Source organism: Lactuca sativa, chromosome 5, assembly GCF_002870075.4.
Source record: "Lactuca sativa cultivar Salinas chromosome 5, Lsat_Salinas_v11, whole genome shotgun sequence".
Lineage (NCBI taxonomy): Eukaryota > Viridiplantae > Streptophyta > Magnoliopsida > Asterales > Asteraceae > Lactuca > Lactuca sativa.
Window position 1 is genome coordinate 28643806 of NC_056627.2, and position 13078 is coordinate 28656883.

At 37.7% G+C, this 13078-nt stretch overlaps 1 long non-coding RNA gene across 1 annotated transcript; it reads right to left on the reverse strand.

Annotated features, from left to right (window-relative positions):
- Positions 1-201: 201 nt before the first annotated feature.
- LOC122197979 (uncharacterized) lies at positions 202-880 on the reverse strand. The gene is made up of 2 exons (XR_006191775.2): positions 665-880; positions 202-295 (listed from the first exon to the last, which is right to left on the reverse strand). It is a non-coding gene; the product is annotated as an uncharacterized LOC122197979 (long non-coding RNA).
- Positions 881-13078: the final 12198 nt, after the last annotated feature.

Consider the following 13078-nt stretch of genomic DNA (forward strand, 5'->3'; position numbering starts at 1 on the left):
TATATTGCTCTAAACACTCTCCTAAACAAGCTTACAAAAACAACATGAACTATATGCTTATATAGAACATATTACATGTATACAACCATGTTTATGTGTGTTCCATATCAGTGATATCCCCATAACCATCAAATATACACCAGGGGAAAAAAATGTTAACGAACATTCACAATAGGTTTGACTCTACATCAGTTTGATTTCTCTTCTTCAACTCCACCATTATCATTTGAATTCATTGTAGTATAGTCCCAATATCTTTTCAACTGTTGATTGCTCTTGGAAGTGGATTATCTTCCTTTAATAACAAGAGCAATAATGGTAACGATGAATAAACATGGATAACTAGCTTCTAACTTCAAATCTAGGAGAACTAATCAAGTTTATGAGAAAAAAACTGATCAAACTACAAACAAACACAAATCTACCTGTAATAATTAATAGAGCTAACTTTAAATCTTCAATAAATCAACATCAAACGAAAATCAAAAAGATCAATACCGAAAAAGCATCACAGTAACTTCAAATGTTCAAACGAACCATTACCAGATGCACAAATAGGTTTCACAAATAAACCATAGAAATCGATTTCAGAAATTAACCCTATAATCGATTTTTAGATACACAAATAGGTTTCAGAGAGGTAGTCATTTCAGAAAGCCATTACCTGATGTTGATGTCGACGAGTTTGAGGGGGGTGGAGGGCGGCACAGGCGATAACTCTTGTGGAGGTGGAGGCGGTGAGTGGTCGGTGGCTAGAGCAATGGTGGAGGGTAGCAGTTCATCGGAGATGGTTGGGAGGGAGAAAGAGGTCGTCTAGTGAAATAGAATAGAGAAGAAGGAATATGTTCTTGGGCAAAATAGGAAACACACGTGACTTACTCTTTTCAGATACGACCTCAAGTATGAGAAATTATGAGGCGTTTTTTTTAATTTAAGAGACAAAAAATAAGAGGCTACCAAACACTTGATATCTAAATTTTTAAGAGATTACCTCTTAATTTTTAAATTAAGAGGTAAACAAACAACCCCTAAATTGTAATCTTAATTTAACTAAAATATTTCCTAATTATATCTGTATAATCATTAAAAGTTTTCAAATAAGTAACATAAATAACTTACAATAACAATAGCTAAAAATAACTCTATATAAATGATTGTATTGCTACCTTTAAAATCAAAAAATAATGTTTGATGTTTTAATAATTATAATGGCAGAAATTAAGACGTTAAGCAAATAAATTTTAAAAAAGTTAATTAACAATAACAACAACTATAAATAATATTAAACCATATATTATATTTAATTTTATTCATGAGTAACTCGCGGGTAGAAGTCATTTAAACGATTGAGATTATGCAGTTATAATAGAAGTATATATAATCATATAATTCAAAATAATCAATATATTATATCAATTTAGTATAAAAATTATTATATCAAATTTAACAACATTGTTATTTTTATATTTAAAAAAAAACCTTATATTTGTAAAGATTTTAACTATATAGGTGTTTTTGCCCAACGCGTGGGAATTCGTCTGCTATACTTATAAAAGAGGCATTTTACTTGCATCACATGCATTTAAAACATCCATGACTTTTCAATTTTTTTCTAATAATTATTATAAATTGGTTAATAATTCTAAATTAATGCAAAAACTAAATTCTAATCATAAATTAACTATACTATAATATTAAAATATTATATTTTACTTTTATTTATAAAATTATGACTTTAACTTTTTAATATATTATAGTTAACTTATTAGTTTAGATATGTTATCGTATGTGAACACTTGTAATTTTAAAATCACAACTTTTGTATAATTTATGATTTTATGCAAAATAGTTAAGTTATGAATTTAAATTAATGTTAAACGGTTAACTTAAATCAAAATTTCAGTTAAACTTGAAAAAAATCAAGAAACTATTTTTTTAAATAGTTAATACTTATAAATTATAGTGTTAAATCTAAATTGTAAAAAAAAAATCATTAAACTATTTTTTTTATAATCATTAAGAATTTTCAAATAAGTAGCTTAAAGATAACTAATAATAAGAATAGTTAAAAGTAATATTATATAAAAAAAATTATAATATTATCTTTAAAAACAAAAACAATGTTTTTTTGTTTTAATGTAACACTTGATTCCCGGTACGCATTTAATTTAAGCATTTCTATATTTTCTTTGGGACTCGACGAGTTGGTGGCCCAACTCGTCGAGTAGGGTCGTGATCCGCGGGTATTTTAAGTGACTTACTCGACGAGTTGGGAGACTGACTCAGCGAGTAGGTGTTGTTTGAGGGAAACCCTAAATCTGAGGGTTTGCACCCTATTTAAACGACTTAACTCAGCCTCCCTCGTCTCAATCTCTCCCAAGAAGCTGTATATCGAAACCCTAATCGTTTTTGTGTGATCTAAGGCCATTTTGGTGCTTTTGGATGGTTTGTTAAGCTTGAAAGGAAGGAAGAAGCTTGGGAATTCGATTTTGGGCTTGTAGATCTAGAGATCTTTTTCCATCTTTAGCTCAATCAAGGTAAATACCCCCAATTTTGGTCTTCCATTTGGTTGTTCATCTTTAGGGCTTAGATTTTGGGTGCATTAGGGTTTCCCAAGCCATTTTCGGATTTATGAAGTGATTCATGGGGTTCTACTATCAAATCTGAGTCATTGGAGGGGTCTAATGGCATAAAGGTGCCAACTTTATGGCCATGAGAGCCCCATGCACATTGTAGGCACCTTTTATGGATTTTTGAGCCAAAAACCCCATGCATGTGCACCAAGTTTGGAACTTTACGTATAAAATGGACATTAGGAGGCCAGATCTATGGTTTTAATGTGTTAAGACCCATTTAAATCGGCTGTATAGTAAGCGTCAAGAAGGGACTCGACGAGTTGTTCTCTGAACTCGGTGAGTCGGTGTGTATTGACCACCAAATCCATTCTGTGGATGGACCAGTTGTTTGGGAAGAAATTCCCGTGGATACTTAGACACGTAAAGGGACCTGGGAATAATGGGACTCGGCGCATGTATGAACATACTCGGCGATTCCAAGGCAATCTCCCAACTGTTGAAGATGGACTCGACGAGTTGTTCATACAACTCGACGAGTTATAGACTGGACACGTGTAACATCCCGGAATAGCAAGAGTAAAGTTGAAGGGATAAAAGAGTGATATGGGAAAGATAGACTCAGCGAGTCCATGGGTGGACTCGGCGAGTAGAGTCGCGACTTGGTCGCGTGTTAAGTGGCCGACTCGGCGAGTCAGCATATTGGACTCGGCGAGTAGGCGCTGAATGGAGAAAACCCTAAATCCGGAAGTTGAGCCCCATATAAGGAACATTATGTTTCCTCCCCAGCCTCCTTATCACCCCTTGAGTCCCAGAAACCCTAGTTTCGTGGAGAAACCCCATTGTTGAGTGAATTGGAGCTTGGAGAGGTGGTTGTTGAAGAGATCTTGAAGAAGAAAAGTCTTGGAGCAAGGGGCTTTGCTTGGATTCGAGTTCCATTGCAGTTGGGGCGTTCTTTTGAGGTAATATCTCGTCCTTGGGCTGTTAGTCTTATGGATTCATCATTATGGAGTTTGTGGGGAGCTTATCTTGTGGTGTTTTGGAGTTTAGAGGTTAGATCTGAGGTTGCTACCTCAGATCTGGAATGGAGAAAGGGTTGCAATGCCTGAAAGTCCCTGTGTCCAAGTGTGTAGCGAAGCTATCATATCCCAAACCCTAGCCCTAAAGTGTTAAAGGCCTAGATCTCTTTGGATTCACGTAAAGTTTGCCACTTTACGTGATGGATGGGTTGTAGGAGGCTAGATCTATGTTTTGGATCAATTGCATGGCCTGGAATGCTTCTGTATGGATTCAGACTGGTAGTACTCGGCGAGTCACATGGGTGGACTCGACGAGTTGCTTGAAGATGAGCTAGAACTCGACGAGTTGGAAGAACAACTCGGCGAGTTGGATGGAGATGGCCTGGAACTCGGTGAGTTGTATGAACAACTCAGCGAGTAGGTTGAAGATAGCCTGAGACTCGGCGAGTCTGTTCTTGGACTCGGCGAGTCTTGTCGAAGAGTCCCAATATTTTCTGGTCGAGTCGAGAATCGGTGAGTCAAGGGATGACTCGGTGAATTATGTGCGAGTGGACTCAGAGTTGTTGGACTCGACGAGTCTCGGGGTGACTCGGCGAGTTAGGTCGCAGATTGAGGGAAGTTCTGAGCATGGGGACTCAGCGAGTCATCGGGTTGACTCGGCAAGTAGAGTCAGTCAGGGGTTGACTTTGACCTTGTCCAAGGTTGACCAGTTGTCTTTCAGGGGTATTTTGGTAATTAAGGGTATTTATTGAGTTGAGTGTGTTGGTGTTCAGTAGAGGAGTTCGTGTCGGAGCTTGGAGCAGCGGGATCTTATCCTTTCAGCCGGCAGTTTCGAGGTGAGTTATCCTCACTATATCAACAGGGTCTAAGGCACCAAGGCCGGCCCTTATCGGATTGAGATCCGGGTAGTTGTTGTTATGTTGTTGTTGTGATATGTTTGCATCTTGAGAGCTAGGATGGTAAATGTTAGAGACCTGATTGAGATCGGTATCCTGAGAGATAGGGAGATGCTATGCTAGTGACCTGTTAGGTTGGTATCCTGGTTAGGATGATGATATGTTATGTGATCTGTTTGATCTGCTTGTTGACTGTGAACTGCTATATGATTGTATGCATATGTGCACATGGTTGTTTGGACTGGAGTTGGGTTGAGGCGGGTCCTGCTTTGTGCTGTAGGCCAAGATACCCAGGGCGGACCGGTTGTTCCGAAGGCCCAGCGAGCGGTCCGGATAGGCTGTAGGCCCCAAGAGGGCGGACCAGACGTGCCGAGGCTCGGAGAGTGGACCAGGCAGACTGAAGGCCCGGTGTGGGCGGACCAGTCATACCGTAGACTCAGAGAGTGGACCAGGTGGATTGAAGGCCCAGTGCGGGTGGACCAATCACACTGCAGACTCGATGTATATGGAGAGTGGACCAGGTGGATTGAAGGCCAGGTGTGGGCGGACCAATCACACTGCAGACTCGATGTATGTGGCTAGACTCAGAGGGTGGACCAGGTGGACTGTAGGCCGGTACGGCGGACTAGTTACACAGTAGACCCGAAGTGCATGGCTGTTCTGTGATCTGATATGATGTGGCATGTTATGCGTGTATGGTGTATGTGGTTGGTATTTTTGGGATATCTCACTAAGCTTTCGGGCTTACAGTTGTGGTTTTATGTTTTTCAAGTTCTTCAGGAGACCGTGGCAAGGCGAAGGCGTGATCGTACCGCTCCTCATGATTTTGTAGTAATGTGATTCTGGGAATACGTTAAATGTTTTTTATTGAAAACCTTTTTGTAAAGATTTAATGGAATCGAGCTGTTTTTGAAAAATTTAAAATTGGTTGTATTTGTCGGTCGTTACAACACGTTTTTATAAGGGAGATGAACTCGCCGAGTTGAAGGAAGAACTCGTCGAGTCAGATGAAGATGGTCCCGATGGTTTGAATGAAGGAGAAATCGACGAGTTCTTGCTAGACTCGACGAGTGGAGTCGGGGTTGGATCAGGTTAGTGGGGCATGGACTCGAGGAGTTGGTAGACCAACTCGGCAAGTCAGGTCAACTAGGTGTTGACTTTGACTGGTTATGGTATGGACCCTGGTTAGGGTCATATGTTCTGTTTGATGACTTGAGGATTGTTGTGTAGGGATTGAGGATTCTAGGAGAGTCAATCTTGGCATAGAGGAGGTTCAGACACTACACGACGTTGAGGTGAGTTACTGTCATACCCCAAAACCGGAACGGCGGAAACGTTCTGGGGTGGATGACGTCATGTCAAGTATCACAACATATGCAGTATAGTAATCAAAGTACAACAACCATAGCATTAATAGTAATAATTTTACATAGGTTACATTTTACAATAACATCAAATTAAATACAGAGCATAACATAAATGCAGCTTGGTTCTAGGCTGACTTCGCAAAAGCTCCCGGGATGTACCTGTCTATCGATGACCTGAGAATACAAGTTATTTTGAAAGTGAGTATCAGCATTTTTATAATGCTGGTGAGTTCATAAGTATTTAATGACATTAGTATAAATACACATTTTTGTTCAAAATAACCTCATGAAAGATGGTAGTTTAGAATCTACAGAGTATTAGAATTCTTTCCATAAAATCTCATATTTTCTAAATAAAAGTAGTCTTCTACCAAGACCCAATAGTTTATGTTTAAGGAGTATTTTCCCCAAAAGTACTATCATTAACAAAATATAGTTTTTACTTTAAAGAATTTATGAGAAAATCCTCAAGTAGAAATAATAAGGGGAAATCATATTTTTCCTCAGCATGAACACTGTTGGCTTAGAAGCAAACAAAACCTAGACTCCAGGCGGAATGCCTCGCAAAGCTTAAAAGTAAGCAAATCATAGACTTCAGGCGGGACGCCTTGCAAAGTCTAAAAAAAATAAGTAAAACATAGACTCCAGGAGGGTATCAAATGAACGATACAGCTAGCAAGGTCTAAAACAAAGAGACACAGACTCCAGACAGTATCAAATGAACGATACAGCTAGTAAAGTCTAAAACAGGGGAAAACATAGACTCCAGGAAGGTATCGAATGAACGATATGCCTGGCGTAGTCTAAATAAAAGGGTGAATGTGAACTCGTATGTAACCATGCTGATTGACGATCGAATCCTTGATGACCCTCCAGGTCATGCGATGTATAGTGACATATGTCACCCATTGGGCCTTACCGGCTCGGACTGTAGCTAGCATTCAAGGTCTGGGAGTGTCTGTCCCGCATAGATCTATACACATGATGCCCGCTCTCCCTCCAGGAGACTCTGGTTACACGACAATGGCGCTTGGAAGCAGCGTATCGAGAAATAGTACGTCACATTCTATTTAAAGTAGTATAGTAATAGTATAGACTCCCGAATGAACTTACTCTTGTGGAATTCTTCATAATAGAAAGAGTAAATAGAATCTCCTAACTATTCCTATAATAGTTACTAATGCTTCAGGTATATGAATGATGAATGGAAGGACGCCCTCGCTACCCAAGGGAAATGAACTGGTTGACGGAAACCTTTATGTCTATACATGTATACATGATATATAACTAATATTTAAACGACCTTCGGACGGATAACCGATACCCACCAGACCACATCCCAACGAGGAAAAGGAAATAGGGTGAACTAGCTGTTCTAAGTCCTTTAAACATTATTTATATAACTATACAAATATAGGCATGCATTTAACGAAATAAAAGCATAGAAGAAAACTTTGGTAAAATCTTTGGAAAATCTTTACAAATAAGAATTTACGACTGGATGTCATTTTATAAAACAAGCTTTGAAAACCTTTGAAAAACCTTTGGAAAACCTTTCGAATACTTTTGATAATCTAAAAGAGAAATTCATACTTTAACAAGATTTGAAAACGAGATTGGAAAACCTTTTGTTAGATGAAGCAGTTTAACATGTAAAAATCCATTTGCTATACAGTTATTAATCACATCTGATTTATCTAATAACTGTATAGTTCAACTTGTATCCCCCCCCATAAAAACAGTTAAAATTATTTAAAAGGTTAATTTAGAGGTATGAACTCACCTGACGTGGGTGATTCGGATGAACGAACGGTATACGATGCTAAGTGTCAAGTGAGGACTTAACCACTCACTCGGATCCTACTTCACAAGTAATGATACATTTAAGTATCTAATTAGTCATTTAACAACCAATTACACAAGTAAGGACATCCTAAAGCATGGAAACACTATACCACAAGTGCTAGGAGTACCGAGGGTTGCATATAAGGAGAGTATGACCTCAAATTGGAGTTTACTCCTCAAATGGTGGACCTTAGGGGTGTTTACAGTTTCAATACCACTTCCCCCATGAGTTTACGGCCGTAAACTCATGGAAGTGGTGCCAATGGGTGTTCAAAAGTCTAATACAACTCAAGGAATTAAGCTAGACTCGAATCTAGCGCATAGGAAGTGATTTGGGGTTCCAAATGGACCTTTGGAGGATTCCACAGTCGTAAACACATGATTTTATAGCCGTAAACTCATATTTGCCCATTCATTTTATGTTTTGGTGTTCCTAGATTAAGCATGCAAGGTTCTAGTCAATTATACAAGCCATAGGGGGTGTTAGAGGCACCATATGACCATTTTATGGAGTTTACGGCCCATGGACCATTTCCTTAGGGGTTTACGGTCGTAAACTCTATGAGGACATGGTTTCCTTGATGTTTAAGGTCCCTACTTCAATGGTGGTTGGTTCTAGGTTAAGCTCTAGGCATAAGGAAGGAAGAAAGGGCAACTTTGCACCCTTAAGGGGAGTTTACGGCCCAAGAACATCCCTTGGCCGTAAACTCTCATTCATCCTTGTTTCTTGATGTTTTCTAAGCCCTAAACATGTTAAACCTATTGTACAATGAGTTAGGATAAGATTACTTACGATCTAGGAGCTTGAATGGTCGATTTTTGGTCAAAACCACTAGTGTGTTCTTGGTGTTCTTGGTGAAACTTGAAGATCTATGAAAACATGAATTTCATGGATGAAAACATGTAAGATCACTAGTTTAAGTAGTATATCAACTAGTTGGGACAAGTAACTTACAAGTTTTGAAGATCGGGGACGAAGAACGGGATGATAGTTGAGAGGATTTGAGCCTAAAGGTAAGGAGGGAATAAACAAATGGCCACATTTCTCCTTATATAGTGGAGTTTACGGCCCACATGGAGTTTACTGCCGTAAACTCCCATGTGCTGGCCGTGAACTCCAGGTCAATGTGATTTAGGCCCGTTCATGGTAGTATAGCTTCGGCAGATAAACCCCAACACTTATTCCTTAAGTGTATTGGGCTCAGAATGCTTGAATAGACCTTAAATGGTGCCAAATGATATCAGGAATAAGTCTGACACTAATTTGGGTTGACTGGCTAAGCATTCAAAGCAATAGAAAATTTTGGGTTGTCACAGTTACCTTCCAGAAGGGATGGGTCTAAGGCCACAATGCCGACCCACCAAAGGGGTATTTAGTATATAATTGTCTTTATGATAATTATCTTGGTTTGGTTATGTGATTTGGTCATGAGATATTCCTACGTGATATGATATATGTGTCAGTGGTAGTGACAGGGAATAGTCTTTCCCTGGCATAGGTCGTTAGGACCAAAGGGTAGGTCAGTACCCCGATATGCCTGACTGTATGTTTATATCTTGCTATTGTATGCTAGTGGTAGGGGTGAAATAGATGGTGGTTACCGGTTGAAAGATACCGATGGTGGTTACCGGTTGAAAGATACCGATGATAGTTACTGGATGAAAGATACTGATGGCAGTTGCCGGTTGAAAGATACCGATGATATTATATGGCATGCGGTATGATGGGGGAACCCACTAAGCTTTGTGTGCTTACCATTTTTGGTTTGGTTTGTGGTACCTCTTCGTCGAAGGGGAAGGAGCCGGCGGTGTAGCAGCGCATCACACACACATGGTTTCCGCTTTGGGTTTCTGGGATTGTACTCTGATTTTTCATTACTTTTTGATGTTATGGTTTTGAGACATGACACTACGGTTTTATGTATTGACATAATTTTAGCAATGTCTCGATAAGTTATTTTATAAACCACTTAATTAAAAATGAAATTTTTGGGCCTTGATTTTTGGGATGTTACATTTAAATAATTACAATCAAAGAAACTAACAATATTCATCAAATAAATTTTTAAAAAAGTTAAATTTCTGAAACCAAATTAAAATAATTAAGGATTTTCAAATATGTTATTTTAAATAACTTACAACAATAATAGTTAAAAGTAACTATAACACTCGGTTTCAGATTGCTTCATTATTCGAGGTTGTGGCCCAATCGTCAGTTATCATCAGGCTTAGCGCATTAGGGAAGAAAGGATTTAGCCCTTTTTAGATGTGGGTGTTATAGTTTAGGTGATCTGAATGTTTGATGGCGATTCAGAGCCCAAGGGTATAATCGTAATTTGTTAGTTTGGGACTTTATGAATTATGGGTTCTTTTCCGGGAAGTTTTAAGGCGAGGGTGAGTTGGTATAAGCGTAGGGCTTCTCGTCACCTTTCTGTGGATATAAAGTTCGTTGGAAATGGACTTAGGACGAAGGAGTTATGGCCGCATGAAGTTTGAGTGTTTTAGAGGGCCATCTAGTACGCGAGGCATACTAGACGTGTACGCAGAGCATATCAAGTAGAATGGTCGCGAATGGTCTTTAAGTACACCGAGCGTACCAATGGGTATGTGGGACGTACTCCCTTCAGCCATGAAACCCTAATTTTTGGTCCTTGACCCTTTTTAAACCTCATTTCCTTCATAAGCCTTCTCTTTTATCAGCCTCTAAGCCTCCTAAACCCTAAAACTCAACCCTTATCCTTTATCTTGGAGCATTTAAGTCATTGTGAAGGATCTTGGAGTATTTTTGTGGACTTTGAAGGGATTGGAGTTTGTTGAAGAATCACCACCTGGAAGGGAGCTTATAGATCCATAAGTTTTCCATCTTTTGCAATCTATTAAAGGTAAAAAAAACTTTCATCTTGTCATCTTTTTTGTTAGATCTTCTTTTGGGGTTGATTATGGTCATTTTAGCCTCTTTTGGTTGGTCGTTGTGGGCTACGATTGTTTCAGAGGCTTGATCTTGTAGATTCAGACATTTTAGGTGTCCTAAAGGCATAAAAATGTGATCTTTATGGTTTATTTGGACTCATGCTTGTGTTAAGACCCTTCATTAAGCTCTTTTGAGCTCTAAAGCTCCATTAAGTCATGCATGCAAGTAAAATTGGCAACTTTACGTGATAAGTCATCCATGGGAATATGATCTTAGAATTTGAAGCAAGGACTTAAGTGGTTAAGTGCTTAATGGAGAAGATTAAGGTTCAGCATAGTACGCTGGGCGTACCCATCTGGTACATTGTGCGTACTGGCCCCAAAGGGTGTATGCAGGATGTACTCGCCCTGTTGGACTTTTTTGTTTTGTTGATTTGTTGTCCATGGAGTGTTGACCAGAAGTTTGACCAGGTTTGACCATTGATTATTTTGAGCCTTTTTGGATGTTGGGCCTTCTCGGGTTAGGCACATGATGGGTTTGGGCCTAATTCGGATATTTGGGCCTTATTGGGCATTGTGGTGTCATTTCGGGTTTGGGCTATTGTTTGGGCTTGGATTGCTTGGGGTTTTGTTAGGCCATCTGGAAACAAGTGTTTGGATTAGGGAAAAGTTAATGGGATTTAAGGTAAGGCCCATGTAAGGGTTTGGGCCTAATTTAGAAAAAATCAGGCCATACGGGGGTTTGGATGGTTATTGGTTTGTAGGCCTTTATGATTGGGAGTTGAGTCTTAGTTTTGGACCAAACTAAATGAGGGGTAAAATGGTCTTTTTACCCCATATATGTGGATTATTGGATTTGGTTTGGAACCCAAATGTTAATTGAATGTTTTCATGTTTGTTAATGAGGGGATTCTAGCGGATTTGCAGTCAGAGATATATTTATGGGTTCAGCTGTCGAGGTGAGTCTCCTCATAGTACTATGGGTCGAAGGCACCAACGCCAGCCCATTTGGTTTATGTATTATAGGAAGACTAGGGGCGGTCCTTGGCATTTTGTATGAAAGATCAGGAGGCGGCATCTGGCAATCTGTATGAAAGAATAGAGTCTGAACGCTTGTAGTTAATTAGTTAAGTAGTTATAGATTGTATGCTAATTGTCTTTGTGATGCTTGTATGGAAGACCAAGAGGTGGCTCCTGGTACTTGTTTGTAAGACCCAGGGTTTTGGCTCCCGACCTGGCAATGTAGACCATGATACGGCTTGTGGCATAATGGCAAGACTATGGTTGGCACATAACACCTTCTATTAAGTGTTGGATATGTATGTTATGTATGGCTCGTATGTTATGTATGGTATGTGGTATTTGGGGAACTCACTAAGCTTTGTGTTTACAGTTTGTGGTTTATGGTTTCAAGTACTTCCTGTTCGAAAGGGAAGGGTCCGGCTAGGTCGCAGCGCACACACCCGTGTTTTCCGCAATTCGTGATTTTGGGAATGAACTTTGATAATTGTTTGTATTTTGAAATGCGTCTAAATGTTTGAATAAAGGATAAATGAGTGTTCTGATTATATTATAAATAAATTTTTTACCCTAGTTTTTTGGGATGTTACAGTAACATTATATACAAAAATTATATTGTTACGTTTAAAAACAAAAATAATGTTTGATGTTTTAAATAATTACAATGATATAAATTAAAATCTTAAGTAAATACACTTTTTAAAATTAATTAATCATAACAACAACTATAAATATCATTAAACCATAATTTATATTTAATTTTATTTATGAGTAACCTGCATGTAAAGGTTATTGAGACAATTAAGATTATAGAATTTTAAAAGATGTCTACATTATCATATAATTCAAAACAAACAATTTTTATATCAACTTATTATAAAATTTATTATATAAGAGCTAATAACAACGTCATTGATATATTTAAAAAACATATATTTGTAAATATTTAAAATATATTGTTGTATTCTGCGCAACGCGCGGGTATTCACCTAATATTATATTATAAATAGAGCAATTTTCTTTTCATCACATCCATTTAAAACTTCCAACTCTTCATATTTCCACATAATATACCTAAATTTATTTACTTAAATATTTTGGTAGTTATAAACATTATCATAAATGGAAAATTTCTTGAATTATCAATATGATATACTTAATTTGTTAACATCAGTATAGTGTTAAATACATAACCTAAATTAATATATCAAATAAATTTAAATATATAATGTAAAATTTAAAACCTAAAGTAAAATATCAAATAAAATTTTTAAAAAAAATCAACATATATTTTTTTTTTAAATAGTTAAAGGAATATATTAAATATGATAAGTGTAAAAAACTAAATCTAAAAGTCAAATTAACTAACATATGTCCAAAAACTATTTTTTATAATAACTAAAATTCAATTAAATTGTTTTTAAATTAATTTATATTAATAATAATTA